This window comes from Candoia aspera, chromosome 2 (genome assembly GCF_035149785.1).
Source record: "Candoia aspera isolate rCanAsp1 chromosome 2, rCanAsp1.hap2, whole genome shotgun sequence".
Classification (NCBI taxonomy): domain Eukaryota; kingdom Metazoa; phylum Chordata; class Lepidosauria; order Squamata; family Boidae; genus Candoia; species Candoia aspera.
The window spans coordinates 132,409,923-132,435,634 of NC_086154.1; the positions used below are offsets into that span (position 1 = coordinate 132,409,923).

General features: G+C 42.9%; 1 protein-coding gene and 1 long non-coding RNA gene across 3 annotated transcripts in view; one reads left to right on the forward strand and one right to left on the reverse strand.

The window, feature by feature from the left end:
- Window positions 1–13,929: 13,929 nt before the first annotated feature.
- Window positions 13,930–15,166, reverse strand: LOC134490539 (uncharacterized). Its single transcript, XR_010067218.1, has 2 exons — window positions 15,076–15,166; window positions 13,930–14,829 (listed from the first exon to the last, which is right to left on the reverse strand). It is a non-coding gene; the product is annotated as an uncharacterized LOC134490539 (long non-coding RNA).
- Window positions 15,167–15,207: 41 nt separating this feature from the next.
- Window positions 15,208–25,712, forward strand: part of BAZ2A (bromodomain adjacent to zinc finger domain 2A) — a 67,054-nt gene continuing 56,549 nt past the window's right edge. For both annotated transcript variants that reach the window (XM_063293646.1, XM_063293647.1), the window contains exon 1: window positions 15,208–15,324. The gene's annotated coding sequence lies outside the window, so the exon portion shown is untranslated. The remainder of the gene's footprint in view (window positions 15,325–25,712) is intronic.

Genomic DNA, 25,712 nt, shown 5'->3' on the forward strand with positions numbered 1-25,712 from the left:
CTTTGCTTATGCATATGGGATAGTCTTCCTGGCACCCTCAGCAGTGGGAAAACAGAGCTGGATCTTGGATGCTGGAGGAGGGGTCCAGTCTCTCCACGGGTAACTGTCAGGAGTGGAAGCAAATTCACCTGGGAGTTCAAGAGGGAAAACTGAAGGCAGGCTGCTCCCTTTTCTTGCCAAGTTCCTTTTTCTGGAGTCTCCCGCATCACCACCCCTCACTTTGTGAGTCTGAAGTATGACCACATGCACCCCCAGGATACCTGACTAGTGTTCTCCCTGGGTGGCCTTGATATACACATGATGGCACATTGTTATTTAGGGCTTTGAGATATACCACATTCGATACCATCATTTTCACATGGGTGGGGTAGGAGGTAGGGCAGCAATCCCCCCTCCCCCATCAACTTCATTGAGACAGAAACTATTTACATCACTTCCAAACCCAGAGAGTACCACCCTGGTATGTCTTCAGACTAGAGGAGCATATGCTGAGGCCCAAGGACAAATCTCACCCATGGCTGGCTCCTATAGCCCCCCTGCTTCTTCCCTTGGGACTGGCATCATTCACCAGCAAGGTACCTACAGAGTTTTAGTGCAGTAAGACCAGCTTGCTGGCGGCATCACTATCGCCGCTGGTGAAACAGGGTTTAGCATCACTTTTTATCAGCCTTGGAATACATGACTGTGGTGTTGTTGTTAGTTGTCGAGTCATTTACAAGTCAAAGCATAATTACATTTTTTTTCAAAACAGAAACCAAGCAACAGAAAAAAAATAGTAACAATGCAGAACTTAGTACATACAAGAAGGCTTCTGCAATTTCATGCATGAAAACCATTTACTTGCTAAATCCTGGCAGTGCCAGGATGGATGCCCAGCAAAGTACCACCTTGAACCCCATTTTGCCATCCCTCTCTTTCCCCAATTTCCCCATCATTCCCCCAGCTCCCCTTCCTGCTCTTTCCCTCTACCTGGTTTTTTTTCTCTCCCTTCCTCCTTCCCCCAAAATGAGATGTAATCACCCAAATGAAACCAATTATAAAAGTTGCATTATATGTGCAATGATGTCATGATCCCTGTGACCTCACTCTGGCTTTGGTCGGAGTCCTACATAGAGAGGTCTCTGAGGACCACATGGAATGAGTATTGTAAACTGATGATGCTATTCAGGTAAACAGGGATAAAGATATCCCTTCCCCCATTTTTCTTTTCTTTTTCCGGTTTTTTTTAACATGCAAAATAGATGTGTTAAGTATCCTGAAGGCTTAAATACAGCTAAATGATGTTTTTTTAGTGAAAAAACAAATGGTGGGGGAATCTGGGTGTGCCTTGAAGGCTACAAAAATGGGTCTGAGGCCATATAGGCTGCTCACACTCCTTTGAAGGAAGAGAGGTCTCTATTTTTTTCAACAAAGAAAGATTGTATGACTTTTAATTTGGAGACTTCTACATGATTGGGAGCTGAGCCTATGACCTACCTCTGGTCATACTATATATACAGACTGCAAAAATCTGGACGGTCATTAGATATCAACAAAGTGTTAGAGTTTTTTGTATCTCTTTACTGCCAGTTATGATCATTCTGATTTTTTGTAACCCTACTAGAAATCTATTCCCATGAGGCATCCAAATGCCAGGAAGAATGTGACAGTCCTCTTCCGCTGGGTTGTCTCCAGAATCTGATAATCCAGATCTGATAAATTCCATTTGTTTATTGATATTTATAACTGTGGAGAGCCCCATATTTCTTCAATTTATCTAATAATTTTTGAAAGCAAGCTAACTTAATGAAAATTGCCACAATTAAATTATGCATCTTCTGAAGAAATGCTTCCTTTTGTCTGCTCTGAACCTACCACAATAGAAGTTGATGGGGTGACCGTAAACTCTTGCATGATTAAAGAGGATGGAAGCAATATTCTATGAGCTTCTAAATGTACAATTTTAGAAATGTATTCTCTCTCTCTCTCCCTGGAGAGCTACTGCTCCTAACAGTAGGCAATACTGCACTAGATAGCTCTGATCTTGTTTAAAACAGCGGCCTAAATGCCAGCCTCATTTAGCCTTCCTCTGCAGGGCAGATTAGTTCACCCTGCAAGTAATTGCAAGCTACTGCCCTTCTCATAATGGCCTGATTGGCGCAAATTTTGACGTGGCTAATGTGAGAGTGCTGGATAGGCTGGTTGTGTGAGGCAAACACACACAATCAGCGGGCAAATATAAGACCGTGGGATTGCTGTTCCATGCTGTCTCAATATTGATACAGCCACCGGTCATCACATGCCAAGTCCTGTTAGTTGAAATCCATTTTGCTCCATTCCAGTTCTTTGGAAAATTTCTGCAGTGCTCAAAAGGTGGTCTTCCTCCTCTCCCTTGGGAGTTGCTAGGGTAGCAGCTAACGGCCAGGGCAGCCCTCAACCTGCAGCTCTGCTTGGTCTCTGTGAAATCCTGGTTTATTACAGAGAGAGCTGTGGGGTGCCACGTGGTTCTGTTCCGCCTCCACTCCCCTTTAATTAGCAAGATGAGGAGGCCTGCGTCATTCCCATCCGTGGGGAGAGGTCAGGGTGCGCTGTCTTCAATGCAGCAGGAACAGAAAAAACGACTCTGCCTTTTCTTTTTCTTTTTTCTTTTGCCTTCCACCTCCAGTTTCTGAAACCTTCTATGCCTAGCGCTAGAAGAACAAGAGAAAGCGTATTTTGCTAATTAGCTTTCCCCCTTCTCAGTTGGGAAATGACAGAGAGGAGGAGGAGGAGGAGATGAAAAGGATGCCAGCTCTGAGCAGCATGTCAGAACTGATGCATGCTTCCTTTTATTTTTATTGCCCTAGGTAGCAGTCCAGGCCATTGCCTTTTCTCCCTGGGGATTTTCCTCTGCTGAAGTTCCCTGAGCAGTACAGTCTAGCAACATAATGGAAGGGCTGACAATCAGGGCAATATGTACCTCTGACCAATGCCTTCGGAACTACTAGGTGCAGGACAGAGAAGGGAGTTGCTGTTTTCTCTGCAGCTCTCTTTTCCTGGCTCCTAATACGGTGGCATCATGTTTTGCTTCTTTCCATTATAATGGAGGGCAAAGAGGTGCTCAGTGGCTTCACCCCCCCTCTAGTTTCCTTCTTAATCGGAAGCAGGACCATGGAACTTCACTCCTTTGCTTTCTCAGTGGAAGAGGAAGAAATCTAATTTCCCCTTTATCCCAAAGCCAGTTTTTTTCACTCCATTAAGATGATACTCCTGGATGATTAAACTTGAAGACTTCTGATGCAAGAAACTCCCATTTTCTTGGTTCATTAGGAATCTGCGGGCTTAAAAATGTACTTCTGATACGAAGGTTTAGAAGGCACATGCCTAAGAGTTAAATCACACATTATGGATGTTACTTGCAGCTATATTTTTCCTTTCCTCCTTAAAATGCAACTCTGCGTATGGACATATGGAGGGGAGATCTAGATCAGGAGCACAGGGATCAGAAGAGACAACTTTAATTCCTCTTTTCCTACTGTAGCCCCAATTGGTGTGTGTGTGTTGGGGGGAGATGACTCAATTTGCACTGTCCTTCCTCCAAAATCTATCTGTTTTTAGCCTGCATCTCTCTCTCAGACAAGAAGAGCAACATGAAAACTGGAATCTTCAGTATTTTTATAGCTGGATCTCTGCTGAGTATCCAATATGTGCTTCTGAACTTATGCACAATAATTTCCACAGGCCAAAAAAAGTCATTTTTATAGTACTTCAAATCAGAAATGAAAAACTAATGTGGATGTTGGGAAATTGCATTTGTTGTAATGCAACATCCTGACTCATGATTTGTTTAACCATAGTTTATTGAGCAAATTACACTTGAATCCTGAGTGTGTTCAGCACATGGCATGTATAGAGTAAACCACAAACCACACTTGCATGCTGAGAATGTTTCTGTACACAGCATGTGCCTCCTAATTAATGGGCTGTGGGCAACAATGTATTTGTCTGCAGCGTAATTATTAGTTCAGTGATCCTAGCTTGTATAATACCACTTAAGGATGCTGGGGAAACACAGCATGGTTTGCACTTGTGGCATTCTAGTCAAAATGTGCCCAAACTGACCCCCCTGTTAGTAGGGTATATTGCTTGTGATACAGATTGATTTAGTCTGGTAACTCAACCAGTCCCTTCTAAAAAGTGTTATGTGAAAGCCTCACTTGATCAAAACCGTAATGGTTCATGATGGGTGCATCTGATGACAATCACAGCATATGGAACAGTGTAGCTTGGAATGTAAGAGGATTAAGTGGTAAAGAACATGTATTAACAAATAAAATTAGAAAAGAAAAACAGAAATGTCTGTGAAACTAAGAGAAAAGGGAGGGATGTCATTGATCTGAATGAACATGGCCAGATTGTGTGGAGTAAAGCTGATGAATTGTTGTTGTTGTTTATTCGTTTAGTCGCTTCCGACTCTTCGTGACTTCATGGACCAGCCCACGCCAGAGCTTCCTGTCGGTCGTCAACACCCCCAGCTCCCCCAGGGACGAGTCTGTCACCTCTAGAATATCATCCATCCATCTTGCCCTTGGTTGGCCCCTCTTCCTTTTGCCTTCCACTCTCCCTAGCATCAGCATCTTCTCCAGGGTGTCCTGTCTTCTCATTATGTGGCCAAAGTATTTCAGTTTTGCCTTTAATATCATTCCCTCAAGTGAGCAGTCTGGCTTTATTTCCTGGAGGATGGACTGGTTGGATCTTCCTGCAGTCCAAGGCACTCTCAGAATTTTCCTCCAACACCACAGTTCAAAAGCATCGATCTTCCTTCGCTCAGCCTTCCTTATGGTCCAGCTCTCGCAGCCATATGTTACTACAGGGAACACCATTGCTTTAACTATGCGGGCCTTTGTTGTCAGTGTGATGTCTCTGCTCTTAACTATTTTATCAAGATTTGTCATTGCTCTTCTTCCAAGGATTAAGCGTCTTCTGATTTCCTGACTGCAGTCAGCATCTGCAGTAATCTTTGCACCTAGGAATACAAAGTCTTTCACTGCTTCTACATTTTCTCCCTCTATTTGCCAGTTATCAATCAAGCTGGTTGCCATAATCTTGGTTTTTTTGAGGTTTAGCTGCAAACCAGCTTTTGCACTTTCTTCTTTCACCTTCATCATAAGGCTCCTCAGTTCCTCTTCACTTTCAGCCATCAAAGTGGTATCATCTGCATATCTGAGATTGTTAATGTTTCTTCCAGAGATTTTAACTCCAGCCTTGGATTCCTCAAGGCCAGCTTGTCGCATGATGTGTTCTGCATACAAGTTGAATAGGTAGGGTGAGAGTATACAGCCCTGCCGTACTCCTTTCCCAATCTTAAACCAGTCTGTTGTTCCGTGGTCTGTTCTTACTGTTGCTACTTGGTCGTTATACAGATTCTTCAGGAGGCATACAAGATGACTTGGTATCCCCATACCACTAAGAACTTGCCACAATTTGTTATGGTCCACACAGTCAAAGGCTTTAGAATAGTCAATAAAACAGAAATAGATGTTTTTCTGAAACTCCCTGGCTTTTTCCATTATCCAGCGGATATTGGCAATTTGGTCTCTAGTTCCTCTGCCTTTTCTAAACCCAGCTTGTACATCTGGCAATTCTCGCTCCATGAACTGCTGAAGTCTACCTTGCAGGATCTTGAGCATTACCTTACTGGCATGTGAAATGAGTGCCACTGTTCGATAGTTTGAACCTTCTTTAGTGTTTCCCTTTTTTGGTATGGGGATATAAGTTGATTTTTTCCAGTCTGATGGCCATTCTTGTGCTTTCCAAATTTGCTGGCATATAGCATGCATTACCTTGACAGCATCATCTTGCAAGATTTTGAACAGTTCAGCTGGGATGCCGTCGTCTCCTGTTGCCTTGTTATTAGCAATGCTTCTTAAGGCCCACTCAACCTCACTCTTCAGGATGTCTGGCTCTAGCTCACCGACCACACTGTCAAAGCTATCCCCGATATTGTTATCCTTCCTATACAGGTTTTCTGTATATTCTTGCCACCTTTTCTTGATCTCTTCTTCTTCTGTTAGGTCCTTGCCATCTTTGTTTTGGATCATACCCATTTTTGCCTGGAATTTACCTCCAATGTTTCTAATTTTCTGGAAGAGGTCTCTTGTCCTTCCTATTCTATTGTCTTCTTCCACTTCCGCGCATTGCTTGTTTAAAAATAATTCCTTATCTCTTCTGGCTAACCTCTGGAATTTTGCATTTAATTGGGCATATCTCCCCCTATCACTGTTGCCTTTTGCTTTCCTTCTTTCTTGGGCTACTTCTAGTGTCTCAGCAGACAGCCATTTTGCCTTCTTGATTTTCTCTTTCTTTGGGATGTATTTTGTTGCCGCCTCCTGAACAATGCTGCCAACTTCTGTCCAGAGTTCTTCCGGGACCCTATCTACTAAGTCCAGTCCCTTAAATCTATTCTTCACCTCCACTGCATATTCATTAGGAATATTAGTGAGCTCATATCTAGCTGATCTGTGGGTCTTCCCTAATCTCCTTAGTCTGATCCTAAATTGTGCAAGAAGAAGTTCGTGATCTGAACTACAGTCAGCTCCAGGCCTTGTTTTTACCGACTGTACAGATGTCCGCCACCTTTGGCTGCAAAGGATGTAATCAATCTGATTTCGGTGTTGTCCATCTGGTGAAGTCCATGTATAAAGCCGTCTCTTAGGTTGTTGGAAGAGAGTGTTTGTTATGCAGAGTGAATTGTCTTGGCAAAATTCTATCAGCCTGTGTCCTGCTTCGTTTTGTTCTCCCAGGCCATACTTACCTGTAATTCGAGGTGTCATTTGACTGCCCACCTTAGCATTCCAGTCTCCTGTGATGAAAATAACATCTCTTTTAGGCGTGTTGTCCAGTAGGTGCTGCAGATCCTCATAGAACTGCTCTACTTCAGCTTCTTCAGCATTTGTGGTTGGGGCGTATATTTGGATCACTGTGATGTTAGATGGCTTGCCCTGAATTCGAATTGAGATCATTCTGTCGTTTTTTGGGTTGTATCCAAGCACTGCTTTAGCCACTTTACTATTAATTATGAAGGCTACTCCATTTCTTCTGTGGTCCTCTTGTCCGCAGTAGTAGATCTGGTGGTCATTTGATGTGAAGTGGCCCATTCCAGTCCATTTCAGTTCACTGACGCCCAGAATGTCTATCTTTAATCTTGACATCTCACCAATAACCACATCCAATTTGCCCTGGCTCATAGATCTTACATTCCAGGTTCCGATAGTGTGTTGATCCTTAGAATATCGGATTCGCCGTTCACCACCAGCACCGTCAGCCGCTAGCCGTCCTTTCGGCTTTGAGCTAGCTGCGTCATCACGTCTGGGGCTAGTTGAGCTCATCCTCTGTTCCTCCCCAGTAGCATTTTGACCATCTTCCGACCTGGGGGTCTCATCTTCCGATGGTATACCGACATATCTCTGGTTGTACTGATCCATTTAGTTTTCACGGCAAGAATACTGAGGTGGGTTGCCATTACCTTCCCCAGGGATCGCATTTAGTCTGACCTCTCGGTCATGACCTTCCTGTCTTGGGTGGCCCTTCACGGTTTAGCTCATGGCATCATTGAGGTGCTCAAGCTCCAGCACCACGACAAGGTAACGATCCTTTGCTGAAGAAAGCTGATGAATACAGTTAGGGAAATGAATGGTAGGTTTAATTATGAATGAAAGAGCTAAAATGTCTGTCAAGTTTGTTGTGATTGTATATGAAAGTAAGAATCCATAGGTTGGTGATAGTCACATGCTGTGCTCCAGTGAATAGTAACCACTAAATAGGAATGAGTTGTGGGGGGGGGAATGTACAATATTCTAAATGAATGTAATCCAAGGAGAAAATATTCTGTTAGATTACATGAATAGATGGGAATGAGTGAGAGAACAGAAAAGGTGATTGAGCCATTTGGAGATCTAAGAGTGAATTAAAATGGTGACTAATAAGTAACTGCTTAGAAAGAATGGGTTGCTTTAAATATGCAGTTAAAGTTAAGTCTATTCATAGGTATGCAGAAGTGAATGCAAACCAAAAAACCCACAGGGTATTGTTTGGTAAGTGTGTCTTGGCCGAATTCTGACTGAAGGGGTATGATGAGCAGATTGATAGCATTAAGTCACCTAGTCAATATCATTATTCTACAGGTTGTCCAGATTCATCAGGAACCTAGACTGAATAACCATTCCAACATTCCTGCAGAGGTCTGCAGCACTTGTCAGATTAAAACTGACTTTGTCAACAAGATTTTCAGAAAGCTGCTCCACTCAGATCATTAACACCAACCAAATGGCATAGATTCAGTGGGTGTCTTGCTGTATTAGATGCCACTTGGGAAAAATCCATAGTCATCACAGTCATCACAAACCTTGAGCCACCCCTGACTGGCAACCTCTGCATGGCCACTGAAATCCCTCAACATAAGAAGCCTAGGGTAGTCCAATGCCAGGCTAGAAATCACCACAGCTAACAGGTGCAGTGGACAATACATTAACAGGATCCTTACAATGTCTTGGCCATCTAATGATGGTAGCAAACACTGAAAATTTGCAGGCTGTTGGATGGAGCTTCTAGTCAATAAGATGAAATTCTTATAGACCAGAACCACACCATCACTTCCTGTCCTATCTAATCCATTATTTAGTTGATCATGTTGGGACTGAAGAGTGGGAAAATAGAATGATTGCCATTTCACCTTACTACACCTTGAAAAATAAAGGACTACAGCTGAATTCTCGTGGAGGTGGCTGGTGTAGGAAGAAATCAAGACAGAAAGGGACAGCATCTGTTCTTTGCAACTTTACAAAACCTGAACAGCTTTCCTGACTGATATCAACAATCTGCATTGCCCAGCGAAGATAACACACCTAAGTGCCTTTTACAACCTGCCCTCCAGCAATCAGGCTGATGTTTTAACAATTGCCCCAGCTATCCTCCTGAGACATAGCTTTTTTTCCATTTCTGCTCAAACTGGCAATTTCAATCTTTATTAGTGTATAATATTACATGCTCACCAAGCACCTAATTACCTGCCCCAGGAGAACGCTACATTACCTCAAGTGAAATCTCCAACCAGGCTTGATTCCCTTTAAAGCAGAAGAAAAAACATGTACAGGCGAACCTATTTCTAACAGCTGAGCATCTAAGGAAGAATTGCTCAATTCAAGATTAACATAATGCAAGATTTCAAGATTATTTTCTAGGACAGGCCTCAGCACAGAATATATACAGTACTAATACAGGACCCAAGCGTATATCTGAGCATGTGCAGTATCATTTCTTCACCACTGAGTAACTGGGAGCTTGTCTTCACTTGATAGGACCTGGGAAGTAAGGCTTCCTAGATAGCACTGGTTCAGTAACTTTTTGATGGGGGATAGCTTGTCTAAGGATCAAAGAACTTGTCTGAGGATGACAGACTGTGAATTGTCCATCACCAAAATGCAGCCTGTTCTGGAATGGACACAGAAGATGAAAGGAAGTCCTTCACTTCAGAATTCATTTAGACATAGGATTGAGCAATGTTGGGCCACAGGTGCTACCCATAATGTTTGGGAAGGTGCCAAGAGATGCAGGAGGCTGAGCAATTATGCAAAGTAGGCAGGACCATGTATGACCTATCAAAGCAAGGCCAGGATTTGGGGAAGGAATGTTTTTGAGGTTCTCCTAAATTTTAAACACTGAAGTCTATTTTAGGAGTTAGGCTACAGTTTGAATACATTAGTTGCCTCAAAGTGGTAGACACTGTAGGCATAGAAGAGCCACATTAGTCTATGGTAGCAAAAAATCAGCCTGGTAGTGCCTTTTCTGACTAATAAATGTTATTAAAAGAAATGTTATTAAAAGATTACAGCTTACTTCATCAGATCTGATGCAGCTCACTGTATCTGACACTGCAGCTCAAAAAATCTTATGTCTTTGAATACAATTTGTTAGCCAGAAAAGGTGCTACCAGATTCTATCTGATTTCTTGAAATGGTAGGAAATTGACTTTCCTCTTTTTAACCATTGTAGTTAAGAGGCAGCTTCAAGAGCCGCAAAAATGAGAATCAGAGGCTGTATGGAGAGCAAAAAAAGGAAAAGCAAAGGGGGGAAAAAAGAGTTTGGGTTCAGTTTGATTAATTTGGTTAATTATACAAGTCCTTTTTCACAGCTGTGGCTGCTAGATAAGCTGGTATCTGTCACACATTCAGAGGCTTAACATGTTTTTATATTTGCTGGTTTTATCATCCTAATGATATTCATTTCTTTACAAAGTAACTTATGAGGCCCAAACTGACAACTTAGTTTTAATTCTGAATTTGTTGTCAGAAGAATGTTAAGCATTTATTTTATATTTAGCATTTGTGCATTGCAATTCTTTACAAAAGCCAGCACATGAGGTAGTATATATATAGTTTAAACAAACCAAACTAGAATTAAAACAACCCACAGTCAAATCTAACAATATTTAAAGAAGCAAAAACATTCCATAGGTACACTCTGTGAACGACTACACAAAAGTAAGTCCCATTGTAAGGCTTACTGTTAAATAAACAAAGGACTACAATTTAGCTAGCATTTAAATTGCTACATAAGCTGCTTAAAAGTTACCCCAAGTGAGCCTCCATCAGAAGAAGTTCCACAATGTCATTTTTGAAATTTATTTTCAGATCAGTCTCAGTCTTGTTCCTGTTCCATAACTTATTTTAAACACAGTCTATCTATAAGGGCAGACACTCTTAAAATTAACTTCTGGGTCCATTGTTCAAAAATGTTGTCCAATGTTAAAGTATTTTGCTCTATTCTGTATTAGTGAGTCAAATATAAGTATTCTTCTCCTTTAATTGTAATCTTTAGTTCCTTCTGGTTCCCTCTAGTGTCCAATCTTCAAAGTCCCATCCTATCATGTTTTTTTTAAGAATTCAAAACCACAGCATTTTCCCATGGGAAGGATTCTTACAATTAATTTCAAAATCTTATTTCAAATCCATCTGGACCCTTAGTCCATTTGTAACTTTTCAAAATCAACATTCTAATCACCCTTTTGTTGTTTATTATTTTTTCAAGTCCTTGAACTTGTATTTGACACTTTTTTTGCTAAGGATTGAAGGAAACTCACCCAGTGCTGTAAAACCTGCTGATCAAAAGGTTCCTAATAGCTGAAAAGCAGTTAACAAGCCTTTTTGAAAAGTGATTAGAAAAGGAAGTATATGAAACCTGTGTCCTTAAAGGCACCAACCAGGGTTTGAGCAAAGATGGTTATTCCCTTGTCTCCCAGAGCTCTAATCCTGAAGACCAAGGAGCAACTGTCTGGAGCACTTGTGGGCAATCTCAAGTCCTCTCCTTGTATGGAGAGGAATTACGAAGAGCCAGTCCACTCGGCAGCTATTCATTCCGCCACGGTCATCTTCAGTTCACCATTTCTTTCCTGGAAGTCAAATGACAGGCTACAAGAATGTTATGGAAAAAGATGCTACACTGGATATACTGTACAAATGAAACTGGCTGATGACTTAATAATTAAAAGGGATATACAAATAACAAACCGAAAGAGTGACCTGGATAACTTTCCTACATTGGATTTACAAGAGAGACTTGTTAAAGCTTTGAAGAATTTTGTGAGACGGGACAAAGAAAAAATGAAAAATCAAGTTCTAGGACATTATTTGAAGTGATTAAAGATCAAGACTGTTAGAAGTAAAAGGAAGAAATTTAAAGTTGATTTATTTGACCAAGGTTAAAATACCCTTACTGGACTTTTTCTGATCAGGACTGAACAACAAGGCTTTAAGGATTTGTTTATAGATAAGAGATGAGATGTGGGAAGAGGGGGTCATCTGTTGCATTTTAAGAGAAAGAGGATACTAAAAAAGTATATACTGTGGTGAAGGGGGAAGTCATTTCTTTATATATTTTTTGTTTTACTATAGTCTTATTTTTTTTCTTTCTTTGCTATTTTTCTTTTCTGCACTTTCTATTTTTTCTCTTTATTTTATTTTTTAAAATTTGTATTAGTTTTTATCTTTTAAATCATAATGTTCAATAAAATCATTATAAAAAAAGTTCCACAGTGTAACATGAGAGATATTACCAAGAGGCCATGTTTATATCCTCAAAAATTTAATGTCTACAAGAGGAGTTTCAACACCCTCCCCCCCACCAAACCCTCTTTACCAGATATGAGGGCATGATGAGTTACATAGAGATGTCTTCTCCTGCCTATTACCCCCCAGGTACATTAGACTATAGCTCCCACCATTCCCAGCTCATTCACTCCCCCGGGATTCAATACCTGGAGGTTACCAGGGCAGGAAGGATTAAAGAATGTTTATCTGGAGAATGAGGTTCATATCCTTTGCTGCAAAGCTATTGTCCCATACCTGCCTACTAACCATGCTTAAAGAAATTAAGGAATTGTTGCATTTCTGCCTTCTTCTCTCCATTTTGTTTCCCCTTCCTCTGTGGTCTGACAGGGCAAATGATCCTGATTTGGCCTGGAAAGCGCTAGTTAAGCACACTGATGGTAATCCAGTACAGGGAAAGGTCTGGCTGTAGGAAGAGAAACTGGGGGTTTTACGTATTAAACACTCAGTTTGTCCCTTGAGCTACCTTTGCCAGTGACTAACTGCAGAGGATCAACATCAGACCTTGCCTCAACAAGCAGCATATAAAACCAGCCTCCTCCAACACTCCATTGGCCAACTGTGGTTGGCTATCTTGATTACGAAATGCCGCAGACTGATTGTCTGTTTAACAGAACAATAAATCGTTTTAGATGGTAAAACCATCGGTGGGTAGGGTTTTTAATATTTCAACTTTGGAACAGCTCCTAAACCTTTGAGTTACTGTTCAATAAGTAGGTGATTAAGAATGTACTTTGAATATCTACATTCCAAGGCAAGTCTATGGGAACTTGGATGTCTCCCCTCCCCAGCAGCCTCTGTACATCAGAAGCTACTTGTCTTTTCTAGCTTTTGTAGGGCTCCCAGGTCTGGGCAGCAAGAATCAGGAGGAACACTAGGTGGCTGCAGTGGGTGAAGAGTATATCTTTGCTGCCATCATCTAATTTGGGTGCATTCATCTAGCTTTTGTCACCCCAATAGCCCAGGTTTTTGTATTTTTTGTATGCTAGCCCTCCATTTTAGTGATGCAGTCAGATCATTCTAGACCAGCGTTTCTCAACCTCAGCAGCTTTAAGATGCTTGGACTTCAACTTCCAGAATTCCCCAGCCAGCATGCTGGCTGGGGAATTCTGGGAGTTTAAGTTCCATGCATCTTAAAGTTGCTAAGGTTGAGAATCAGTGTTCCTAGACTATGGATTTAACTGACTGGATAACACTTCTATTACTTCAGGTATGTAGTAAGCCAGCTCTCATACATTTGTGGACCCACCTACTCTTTCTGTTGTTTCCCCTAAACTTATGATGGTACCATTGATTTTGCTTAAGCCAGTTTATTCTGGGGTCATCTATTTTGGGACTGACTTGATGGAGGCCCTCCTTCTGCCACAGGTTCCCTCCTTAGACAGTTAACATGAACAGTGAAACCAATCTTAGATGCTTTGCTTAGGGCCAGGTTGCAAACATATGGACAGCCACCAGATGACAGCAAAGTGATACAGAATCTCTAATTCTTTGCTACCACCAGCCATGCTGGCTGGGGAATTCTGGGAGTTGAAGTCCACACATCTTAAATTTGCTGAGATTGAGAAACACTGATCTAGTGGTTGTCTGGATTTTTGCATCCCAGATACGGTGGCCCCCGTTTGCTTGGCAGCCCCAACTTACATATAGGACAGGGACCCCACAGAACTTATTTTTAAGGCTCCAATCTTGCCAAGGCTTTCCAGGATTCAGCTAGACTTGCCCCTTGTTCTGTACTTTCTGATTTAGATTTAAAACATAGTGTTCCTTTTCAAGTCAATAAAGAATAGAATTTGTCCCAGGTTTAAAAAAAGAAAGAAAAGTGAAAAAGGCAAATTTAATCTAACCTGCTGTCTGTATAAATTACAAACTAGGAACTAGGAAGTTTGGGGGGGGGGAACCCATCCCTGAGGAAAGTAATGGCAATGGTGCTGGGGTAGTACAGAATTTAATAACTTCTTAAAAAATATTCCTTATTTTGAAGTACTTCAGGTAGCATGGCTAAATCTGATGCTAAAGTACCAACAGAATCCTAGCTGCACAGGTGGACTCCAGTATTCACTAAAGGCTGTGGCTAAGAAATAACAGCAATGAATACAAGCAACTTTTAGTTGAAAAAGGGAAAGCAAGCAACTTCACTGACCAGGTGATTGACATGTATGTAGTCTGTACAGTAATGGCAAGAAACAGGATACTCGTTGAAGCCTCCCCCCCATCCCTTACAGAGCAATTAAATGTGAGTACCCATTCAGTGTTTTCTCTAGGGTAGGGGTTGTGCAGTGCCATTATTATAGGAATGCAGGCCTTTTTGGAGCTGTTATGAAATCGGGGTGGGGCTAATGTTTGTCCTACTCAGGGGCTCACACCGTGAGCTTGGAGAAGCTTGTTGACAAGGTTCCTCGGTCCGACTCAGGAGGGTCTAGGGCATTTCTTCCAGTTCGTGTGATTTGTTCCCCATCCGTGAGGCACAATTCATACTGCCCGATCTAAAGCGTTTTTCCTCCTTCGGAATAAATCCTCTTGACTTCGGTAGGATTTACTTCTATCCAGGGGGATGATCCCGTGTACGCTCGCAGCCTTCGTGGTTTCCCAGAGACCGGGCGTGAGGGAGGAAGGGAGGGCCGGCGTCTTCGTCCGAGGGCTGTAGGAAAATTGCTCGCGGCTATTTGTTCCCCAGGGTGCATTAAGGTACCCAGGGTGGTGCGTCCGCCTGCAACCAACCGCGTGACATCGACCCATTAGTGACCTCCTGGAGTACGAAGAAGCGGCGGGGGGTGGAATTCCTATTGCTAAGGATCCTTTCTCCCCCACACCCCACCCCGACTCGCTCCTCAGCCGGAGGGATCTTCCCGTGTCCCCATTTCTGGGTACAGCGGGAGGCGGGCGGTAAGTGGGCTGGGGAACGGAGTCCCCCCCTTTGCGATCTCCCTCGCCTTTGCCTGCAAGGCTCCTGCACCTTTAAATAATTCATCGTCCTGCCTTCGCCTCTGCCTCCTGCATGGGGCTGGGGAGGAGACAGCAGCAGCAGCAGCAGCAGCAGCCTGGTGACATCAGCGCGAGGGCTTCAACAGCCACCTGCTCCCCGACGGAGACGGAGAGGAAGGAAGAGAGGAAACGGCTGGGAACCCCCGTCGGATCCTCCGCCGCCGCCCTCCAGCCCGGCTCCCCGGACCCCCTCTGCCTCCGGAGAGCCTTCCTCCGCCAGGTAAGCGGGCATGGAAGGTGCGGGACGTGTGGCGGAGGGGGGAGCGTGGGGGAACCCCAGACGATCCCACCGAGTTGATCGGATCCGATCCAGGCGGAGCTTGGGAGTCCTTGCTTCACCATCACTTTTCCCCCGCCTTATTCTCTCGTCCTTCATGCCCTGCCTGCGGCAGCTGCTGCCGCCGCTCGGAATCCCCTGGGTCCCAAAGGCAGAACGATTCGGTGCGGTTTCCGTTTTCCATGACATTGTTTTAACCAGCCGGGAGCCCTGGCGGCGGCGGCGACACCTCCTCCCCGCTTTTACAGAAGGGGGATTCAAACGGAGGGGGGCTCCCTCTGAAGCAAGTTCTCCTAGAGTGATCATTTTTCTTCTTGCAGTCCAATCCCAAGCCATCAGGGCACTTAAGAAACCGTAAATTCCTGTTAGATCCGGAAAAAGGTCTAAAATTGGAAGGTTAGTGAGCGGCTTACAGGAAGTTATCCTGGCTTCTGGAAGTCCCCAGAATGAAACGAAGCACCTAGAGAGATGTGTTATCTAGTGCATAGGATACCTGAGCGATTCTCGTAAGATCCTGAAGATCCTACGATCCTGGATCGTAAGATCCATTGGGTGTTTTCCTTTCCGGGACTTCCTTTGACCGTGAATTGGCTTCACCCACAGTTGCTTATAAATGGGAAGCCCAGCTCTGTCCTCAGTTAAGAACATTAGGTTGAGCATAAGATGCTTCAGTAAAGCTTGAACAGACCCCTGAACGTATTTGGGCATCCAAAATACAGGGGTGGCGTTTGTGGATAAAAAAATGAGGATATTGGTAACAACAGCCGTTCAGCTCTGGGGAAATATGGGTGAAAATCTGTTCTGGGAGGCTGTGCTCTGTCTCTCCCCTATGTCCTGCTCTCTCAGCTGCCTCCCAGGTAAAATTAGGAGATCACATCCCTATCCCATCCAGAAGGTGAATGAGTTTGCAGAATAAATGCATTTGCTTTGCAGCTCCTGGATTTCATAGTCTTCATGAAAAGCCCTTTCAGTGGACCCTTTCATCCTGGAAGAGGTGGGTATGCTAGTGAGACTGTCTCAGCCAGCTTCTTCACCTTCATAGGAAGAAGGGGAATGAGGCTGGACTGGAGATCTCGTTTCAAGCACCAGCAAAAGTCCTCATTTCTGAAGCTGGTGCTGCTTAGTCTTGGTTTTTTTTTTTTAAACACTCTTGCTCTAGAATCCTCTGCTGTTGACCTTGTGCCTTGGTCCCAGGCAAATCCCAGTCTTCCTGAGTTAGTCTATTTGGTTCTTAGCATACCTCCAAATTCATGAGCAGGCTGCTATTCACTTACTAGGTTAACATATCACATTAAGCCATCATCTGCTGTGTTTGATTTTGTCTTACTGCATTGTGCAAACTCAGCTGTTGGATCTATAAACAATTGTTTGTGTTTTGGTGCAATGCATTTATACAGTTAACTGTAACTTGTTAAACCAGCATAGCCCAATAAGTAGCCCACATCATTAAATGCAACTTAATCACAGTTGTGTTCACATAATGTGCCTATCCCTGGTTAACGTGACTACCAGCTTAGCTGGCTTCAGAAAAGGGTTGGATCAATTCATGAAAGTCATGGGGATCCATAGCAGTGTGACTGTCTCTGAAGGCCATCTCCTGGGAGACTAGTGGGTTTCTATAGGTCAGTGTTTCTCAACCTCGGCAGCTTGAAGATCTGTGGACTTCAACTCCTAGAATTCTGGGAGTTGAAGTCCACACATCTTCAAGCTGCCAAGGTTGAGAAACACTGCCTTATACAGTTGGTTGGCCATTGTGAGAATAGACTACTGGACTAGATGGGCCAAGGGTATGATCCAGCAGGGCACTGCTTATATTCTTAACCAGCCTTAAGAATAACACAGTTCCCTGGATTCATGTGAGACAATGAACTATAAACTGACAACATGGGCTGGGCTTACCCAACATGCTGAGCTAAAACATGCTTGGCTAGTTTGTGATTTCTGCAAATAGCATGGCTACAGATTCAGCTCAAGGTGTTAGCCTACCCTGGTCAGAGCAGCAAATGTGCACAATCCTTCATGATGGGTTTGAGTTTTGGCCCATAGGGCAGGAAATCGCACAAGGCTCCTCTCCTTGTCCTTAGGTGAAATGAATGCAATAAGAACAGAATGCTTTCTTTTCCTGTCCATAGTAACCTGTCCAGGATGGCCACATGCTCCCCCACCTCAAATCTTAGGTGTGACCCTGAAAATCATCTTGTGACCTTGGCCTTAGCATTGTCTGAGTACAGGAAAGCTATATAGTACATGGACCCTGGTTTGAAAAACCAGTGTGGCAGTCAGTGATTGATAAATTCTTTCTTCGGATCAAGGCTGTTGATTCAGCACTCAGAGTGTTAGAAACAGGCCTTCCTAAAATTAATCACTTGAACTATGAATTAGATGTTCCTGGGTTTGGTTGTTCTAGTCCAGCCTTTCTCAGCCTTTTGACCCTGGAGGGAACCCTTGAAATACTTTTCAGGCCTCAGGGAACCCTGCACATTCAGGCTCAACTATAGGCCACAAGTTACAAAAGTATTATATTTGTTTCATGGGTAGGCTTGTATATATACATTAACGGTGTTCCTAAACTAAAAATAAAGAATGAAACTTACCTCTTTAATGTGAAGTTTCCTGAATTTGAAATAATTTTTAAAATAAATCATGATCTCCCAGGGAACCCCTAGTGACCTCTCACGGAACCCTGGGGTTCCTTCCAGGGAACCCTGGTTGAGAAACTCTGCCCTAACAGAATCACAGCAGAGAAAAAAGCAGTGCAACAATTCTCTTCTTTGAACCAAAACCTCAACTCCATTATAAAAATGGAGTCCACTGGAGTTGGCAGCCAATAAATTTAAACGAACAACAACAATAATAATGAAAATAAAGCAATAACTTATGGAGGTTATTTTTGTTCAGAATGGGGTTTCCTTTTCAAATTCTTAGATTTTGTAAGGCATGTAATACATCCAAATTATGAAAAGAATGTGCCCTAAATTAGGCATTTCTTTATGTTTAAAGACGAGAAAGCAAGGGCAGCACATTTTTGTACCTCATTCCTTGCTAAGGAGATTTTAATCAGGGTTTGGCATGATCTGACCAGAAATGAATTGTAACCAGCCAGCAAATCAACATTGGAAATTATAATTTGAACTGGGTTTGCTAACTGGGATTGTAATATTTGCAGTTTAGCATTTTTAGGCTTTAAACAGTAAGTTTGATCTGCCTTAACCTCTAAATGCAAGAATGCTAAGTAGAAGGAAGTTGAAAATAGACAAGCTGACTGAAATTGTGATTTGGAAAAAAAGAAATGTGATTTGGCAGTATATTTGGAAGAATAATCTATGATTTGCATTTTTAACACTGGAACACTTGATGTGTAGCACCAAATTATGATTTGACTCCCATTCAGCTTGGAAGGAATTTGGGTCAACAATATTAGTCTAGTAGAACTAAACCAGCTTTGTGGTTAGTGCGAGCCATTATTTGGCACGACACCTGTGCTGAGTAAATAAATGGATTCGCATGTTGGGATGTTATTTGTTTAACCATAGTTTATTAACCAGTGTATAGCAAAACACTATGTTAGGATGCCTAAACTACAAGTAATCAGTTCTCTGGTAGCTTAGGGCTGGTGAAATAGCCTTCAGGTTTCAGGGCAGCAAAGCAGTTCTTGGCTAGAGATTTCTGTTATGCCACTGATATATTACAGAGCACTAATAAAAACTCTCTGGCTGGTGAGTTGGTAACTTGTTTTTGTGGACCAGTATTTTTTAGTACCTTATTTTGTGCATATACCTTCTCATCTCAGACACTCAGAACGTTAGTCTGGGTTCACACAGCCTGCTAAGCCGAAACTTAACAGTATAGTTAAGTATGTTCTACAAACCACTATAGTATTTACTTGGTGGTTTTTTAAGAACAGTAGATTTACCAGTACAGTACTTCGGAAAAAAAAATTCTATCTATCTATCATATAGGTTTTCAATAAACTCTGTGTCAAAAATTAGTATAATAATTCAATTGTTTTTTTCTGTTCAGGCAAACCCCACATTTTTTGGACCATTTAATGTACAGAATGCATCTTTGTAGATCCAAGTTCATGTCAAAAAAGTACATAATGTCTTCTCCTGAGAAGGCAAGCATATCACGTTGATTATGACTGCTTGCAAAATTGCCCTGAATACTGTAAAAAGAGGATATAAATGTCTGAAATAGATTTTATACAAAATGCCACAAAAAAAGCCTGCATAAGGGTTTGTGCAATTTTGCCTGTCCCAGTAACGCCTGTAACTTTTTGGGAATTCAAAAGTCGGTATCCTCCCTCTCCACTGACTTACTGAAGGACCATCCCTGTAGTATTCTTAGCCAGTAGATTCAGTGGCATGGAAAAAAAGAATATGTTTGGCTTCACACAAGGCCTAGGCCATAGTTTTGTTTGATAATCACTTGATGAGCTATGTGAATCTAGCCTTTGTGATTTTGTCAGTTGTGTAAACCCAGCCAATTGTTGTTTATTCAGAAAACAGTGATAAATCAAACATTTATGCCATCCTTGGATTTTGTTTGGGAAGTGTGTCTGTTTCAGAATCTAGGGCTGCTCCTGAAGTAGTGACATAGGAGTTTACAAATTAGGTGAGGATTTCTTAGATGGAAGACCCAATAAGTTTCAAAGGTCAGAATGTGATATGGGAGGAAAAAGTGATTTGTTGGAGAGAGACCACCTTAACCCAAGTTTGACAGTTCACTGCTCCAAATTCCAAAGCTTTTCTATCCACTCTTTAACAACTGTTACTCAAAACTGATTTAGTCTCCTTTTGTTGAAAAAGTCTCCCATGAAATCCTAGTGGCGAAGATGGGAAAACATGTGGTGGATTATACTACCATTGGATGGATACAGACTGGTTGAACAGTTGTACCAAGTACATCAGCAGCACTGCATCAAGCTAGATGCATTGTTGAGTGGCACATCACAGGGCTCTGTTCTAGGCCCTTTGCTGTTCAACATATTTATAAATGACTTGGATTAAAGGCTAGAAAATATGATTATCAAATCTGTGGTTGACACCAAAATGAGTGGATAGATAACATTTTAGAGGACAGTACCAAGCTTCAGGAAGATCTTGACAAGTTGGAACAATGGGTAGAAACCAGCAAGATGAATTTCATCAAGGACAATTGCAAACTCCTTCATTTGGGTAGAAAAATCATAGGCATGAATTTAGGCTGGAGGAGTCTGTGATGGGCAGCAATGTATGTGTGAAAAGGATCTGAGCATCTTGGCTGAACACAAAATGAAGATGAGGCAACTGTGTAATGGAGCTGGGAAAAAAAAGCAAAGCAATCCTAAACGGCATCAAGAGAAATATAGTGTCACACTTGAGAAGTCAACATTCTTCCCTATTCTTTGTTGATCAGATTGCATCTAAAAATTCTGGCTGGTTCTGAGCACCGTATTTCAGGAAAGAAATTACCTCTGGGCATGGAAGAAAAAAATTAGGAGGAATGGCCAGAAGTGTTGGACACATTTAGCCTAGAGAAGAGAACTCTGCAGGGAGACGTGATAGCTGCCTTCAAGTACCTGAAGGGCTGCCATGTAGAAGACGAGGTAGATTTGTTCAGTGTTGTTCCAGGAGACAAGACAAACACTGGATTTAAATGACAAGGGACATAGTCACTGGGAGTTGGGCGGCATATAAATTTAATACATGTATTACACTATTTCTATTGAGCATCAGGAAGAATTTCTTAACAGTAGGAGCTGTTCAGCTATGGAACAGAGTGCCTTTGATGGTGGTAGACTCTTTTTTGTTAGAAATATTTAAACAGGCCGGATGGGCATCTATAGGGGATGCTGTAGAAGTGGATTCTTGCACTGGGTAGCGGTTGAACTATATGATGTCCAAGGTCCCTTCTGAATTTTTCTACAATTCTCTAAAGTTAGCAATCATTTGATGTGGATTCCTTATCTGTTAGTTTTATGTCCCACTTTTGAGGAGCTCAAGATGTCAGACATGGCATGGCTTCCTCATTTTTCCCCATGACAACAATTCTGTGAGGTAGATTGGGCTGAAAGTCATCCAGGGAGCTGGATTGGGCTGAAAGTCATCCAGGGAGCTTCTGTGCCAGACCAGCCCCTTAACCATTCCCCACACTCTGCACGTAGGGGGATTTTTGCACCAATATGTCTGTGGTTGCATCAAACTGACGTTCCACTTTATATGATCAGTGTGCTTTTATAAGGCCATCCTATTCCTTTTTGTTTTCATTTAAAAAACAGCTCCGTTGCATTCAGAGATTCTTAACAGATATGCTGGAGTGCAGAGGTCAGTACAAGGACGAGTCCTCATCTCATTTCTGTAAATGCAGTGCAGCCCTCCTCAACATAGGGCACCCTCTGAATCCGTTGGGAACTCAGCACCCTCAGCTGCTGCTTGCCAGGCTGGCTGGGACTTCTAGCTGCTACATAGTCCCAGGTTACCTGGAGAACAGCAGGCTGGGCTGGGCTGGGCTGGAATTTTATCAGAAGGACAGTTATGCTGAATTCAGGCTCGCCCTTTCTTCGTGCCGTTCTTCCTAGTGGGGATAATTACCAGACCGCCTCACTCGGGGCGGGAAAGGCTTCTGTGCTAGTCAGTCCCTGAGCGTGACTCACATGCTGGCGGAGAGAGAGTGGTTTGGGCTAAAGGCCTCGGGAGGGAGGGGGGCAGGGAGCGCGGGCGCCCACCCGCTTCTGCCACTACTTCGCTGGGTGGAAAAGGAAGCCTTTGGCGGCTGGGAGGAGAGGAGGGACTCGCTTGCAAAACCTAAACCCTCTGCCTCTCCTTGCTTGCCCGCCTGCACCTTGCAGCAGCGTCGTGCAGCGCACGCAGCCTCTAATGGCCTCTGGGTTTGTTTTCTTGTTTGTGGGTGGGTGTCTGCCGTCGACAGATCTTGGGAGCGACAAACGAAATGGAGCGCGGGGGGGGGGGGAGGAGAGAGAGAGAGAGATGGGGAGTTTCCCAGCTGCCTGAGAGAGCCAATCCCGGCCCCGTCCAGCCGGCCTCCTGGGAGCAGCCATCGCCGCACCCCCCCAACCCCGAGAAGCCGCTGGGTGCTGTGTTGTCTGGGCGCGCGCAGCACGTCGCAAGTGAACGCCTGCTGCCCGCCCCGATGTTTATTCGCCGTGACTCGAGGAAGTTGCTTCTCAGTCCTCTCCCAAGCGCGTCCCTTCTCGCGCCGCCCGCCTGCATCTCGAGCCTTCTAGGGAGGCGAGGTAGGAAATCGCATCGCAGCCGCCGTGTGTCCCTTGGAGAAGGGCATTTGGGTTGTCACTGCGGAGCGAATGAAGGACGCGCCAGGGGCTGCTGGCGGAGTTCCCTGCCGCCGGCAGCAAAATCCAACGCCTCTCTCGGAAGGAGTCCACCCCGCCCCCCGCGCCCCGAAACACAAACTTCGGAGTGCATCCCAGAATGCTGCTTTTTTGTGTCCGTTTGACCCCTTTGTTTTCCCTTCAGCCCTGACGCACCAAGGAGTTCATTTCAGTTTGCAGTCAGTGTGGTAGGGGCCTTGCCTGGGCTAGTCCTAGGCAGTTTTCCCTGTCTGCTAAATGAGCCTAAAAACCTACTCAGCTTCTTCACACAGGGAAGGATAAACTCTGTAAGAGGCATTTTTCCTTCAGAAAACAAATATCTTCAAACACACAGAGATGAGCAATAGATTCCTTTTCTGAAAATTGTGGGAATCTTTGGTTTTAAAAGAAATGGCGTGCTAATTAATACTTTATATTCTAAGCCCTCCATGTATGTGCTTTTAGTAATCCTTGTTCTGCAGGGAGTTCAAGTATTACTGTCCCCGTTTTGCCTAAGAGGACTGAGGCTTAGAAAACCAGGGCATACCAGCTTACCTCAGCTGGTCAAGGGGAGGCCTGAAATGGGGCCCGAACTGAGCCACCAGCTTAACTTCCCAGTTCAGTCTTGGGGGCATTTCATGATGACAGCCTGAGGTTCTGCAAGGACCCCTAGAGGGCTAGCGGGTTCCTGCAGAGTCAGAATTCCAGGTCACTGCTTCAGATCGCTCTACCTTGAGATGCATCTCCATCAGCTTGTGATCTGCAGAGAAGGCCTTCTCTCTGAAGTATATTACTGTAAAAAGAAACGATGCATCAGCTCCTCTGCCCATTCAGCATCCAGAGGAAACTTGTCATGTCTTGTCCAGTCACTGTGATGATGTTTCCCACACCCTTGCTTTATTCACCCTTTGTTTATCGAAGCTTCTGCGACTCTTTGACAGGACAGGGACTATTGCTGGTGAATGGATTTATAGGACACTCCTGTCTAGAGGCAGACTCATCCACTGGCAGGGTTCCTATTCATGCAGATCTTTGGAATTCCAAAGATCCTTATTTCTCAACTTGGTACCCTGCAAAGATTTTAGTTTGTGATTGTAGCAGGAGAAGAGGAGAGGAAGGATCATTCTGAACAATGGCTCCCTATCTCCACTCTTACGTGGAATTGGTCTCATATTTTATTTTGAAAAGTTGGTTCCATCTCTCTCTCTCTCTCTGACACACACACACACACACACTTCAAGTCTCCTACTTAACACAATAGGTCCTTTCATCGAATTGCACTGTGAATTCATGCTGTTACTCAGTCTCTATGGTTGCCACCGTGCTGCTACCCTGAATGTTTATGCAGCAGATGTGTGGGCATCTGCAAAGGAAAATCTATATACAAAAACCTCTGTATATTTGGAATGGATAAAAAGCCTATAGTTGTGTAAGGTACTAGGACATACGGAGAGGCTGATAGATGCTGACTTCCCTTTTCAGATGTTTAATGAATTTGCAAATGGTGCTGCTACTCCCAAGAGCACAAGTCTTGGGTTTTGAACAACCTATTGGCCAACAGCAATATTGTGCCATGATCCACTAGTATTTTATGGTACATACATCTTGAACCCCTGCTTTTGTTTTCTCCTTTTCTGCTATGAAAAATAAAGGCAGAATCTGAAACCTCATGTGTTTTCTACACAGGGACCATGTCACTTCAGTATTTTATTTGATTAAAAAGATTATGCAGTGAACCTGATGGTGTTATGTGAAAGAGATGTGCATAAAAACTAAATTTAGGGTTCTTTGATGCAGCTCTATGGAGGCTGGAGTGATAAATGAAGGAGGCAGAGTAAAGGGATAAAATCACCATGGAGGAGATATTCACCATGTATTATCCAAATTTCTCACTATTGCATCTTGGTTTTGAGTTAAACAAACAAACAAACATAATGTACATTTCATCATCTTAACAACCTATAAGGTAGGTCAGAGTAAGAATGTATTTATCCATTAATTCAGTTTATACCATGTTTTTCTGTTCAGACAAGTACTCAGGAAAATTAACAAGTTTGCAAAAATACAAAAGATTAATATTAAAAGATTAAGTACTACTGTAGTTTGAAAATCAATTAACAGTTAAGAGGCTGATTAAAAGATGCATCTTTAGAGATTTTCCAAACACAAAAAGAGGGTCCAGACAAAACTCCTTAAATGTGGTACATTCTGCACCCTTGGAGCAATGTTAAAGAAGGCCCTCTCCCATGTGTGATATAGACAAGCCTTTGACAGCAGTACATCTTCAAAAGGGCCTCTCCTGCAGATCCTGATGACTGGACAGATTTGAAAAGCGAATGGCAGTCCTTCAGATAATTGCCCTCATCATTTTAGGGCTTTAAAAGGTCAATACGAATACCTTAATTTGTCCCCAGTTATCTTCTGGCAACCAGGGTAGATCTTTCTGTACTGACATCATATGATCCTTGTACCTTGCATCCTTGAGCAGCCTAGTTGCTGCATTTTGCAACTTCCAGGCACATTTCAGTGATAGATCTATATAATACATGTTGCAATAGTTCAAATTAAATTCAAATTATTTATTTACAGCCAAAAGGCCCAAAAATAATAGTTAAGGCAGGATGTTAGCAAAGTGTGGACCAAATCCTACTGTATCTGACTTGTCCAAACTTACCCAGTAGGTTTCATACCAGAGTAACAATTTGAATTCAGATCTAACTTTACCATAACACTGTTTCTCACATATATTAACTCAGTTTATATCAAGTTTGTATGGGAGGATAAGTATTCTTATACTACACAAGGGGGTGCTGGGGGTAGTGGTTTGTCAGTTGTGAAGCAATTATTTAGTTATTTGATTCTATTATTTCTGGATGGTTCCTAGGCAGATTTCCTGAACTTATAAAACAAAACAAAAACAAAAAACCCAAATAGATAGAATTCAATTCCTGTAAGAACCAAGTATTTTCCCAAGAAAAAGTGCTGGCAAATGAGCATCCATTTTACTTCTATCTAAACAGGG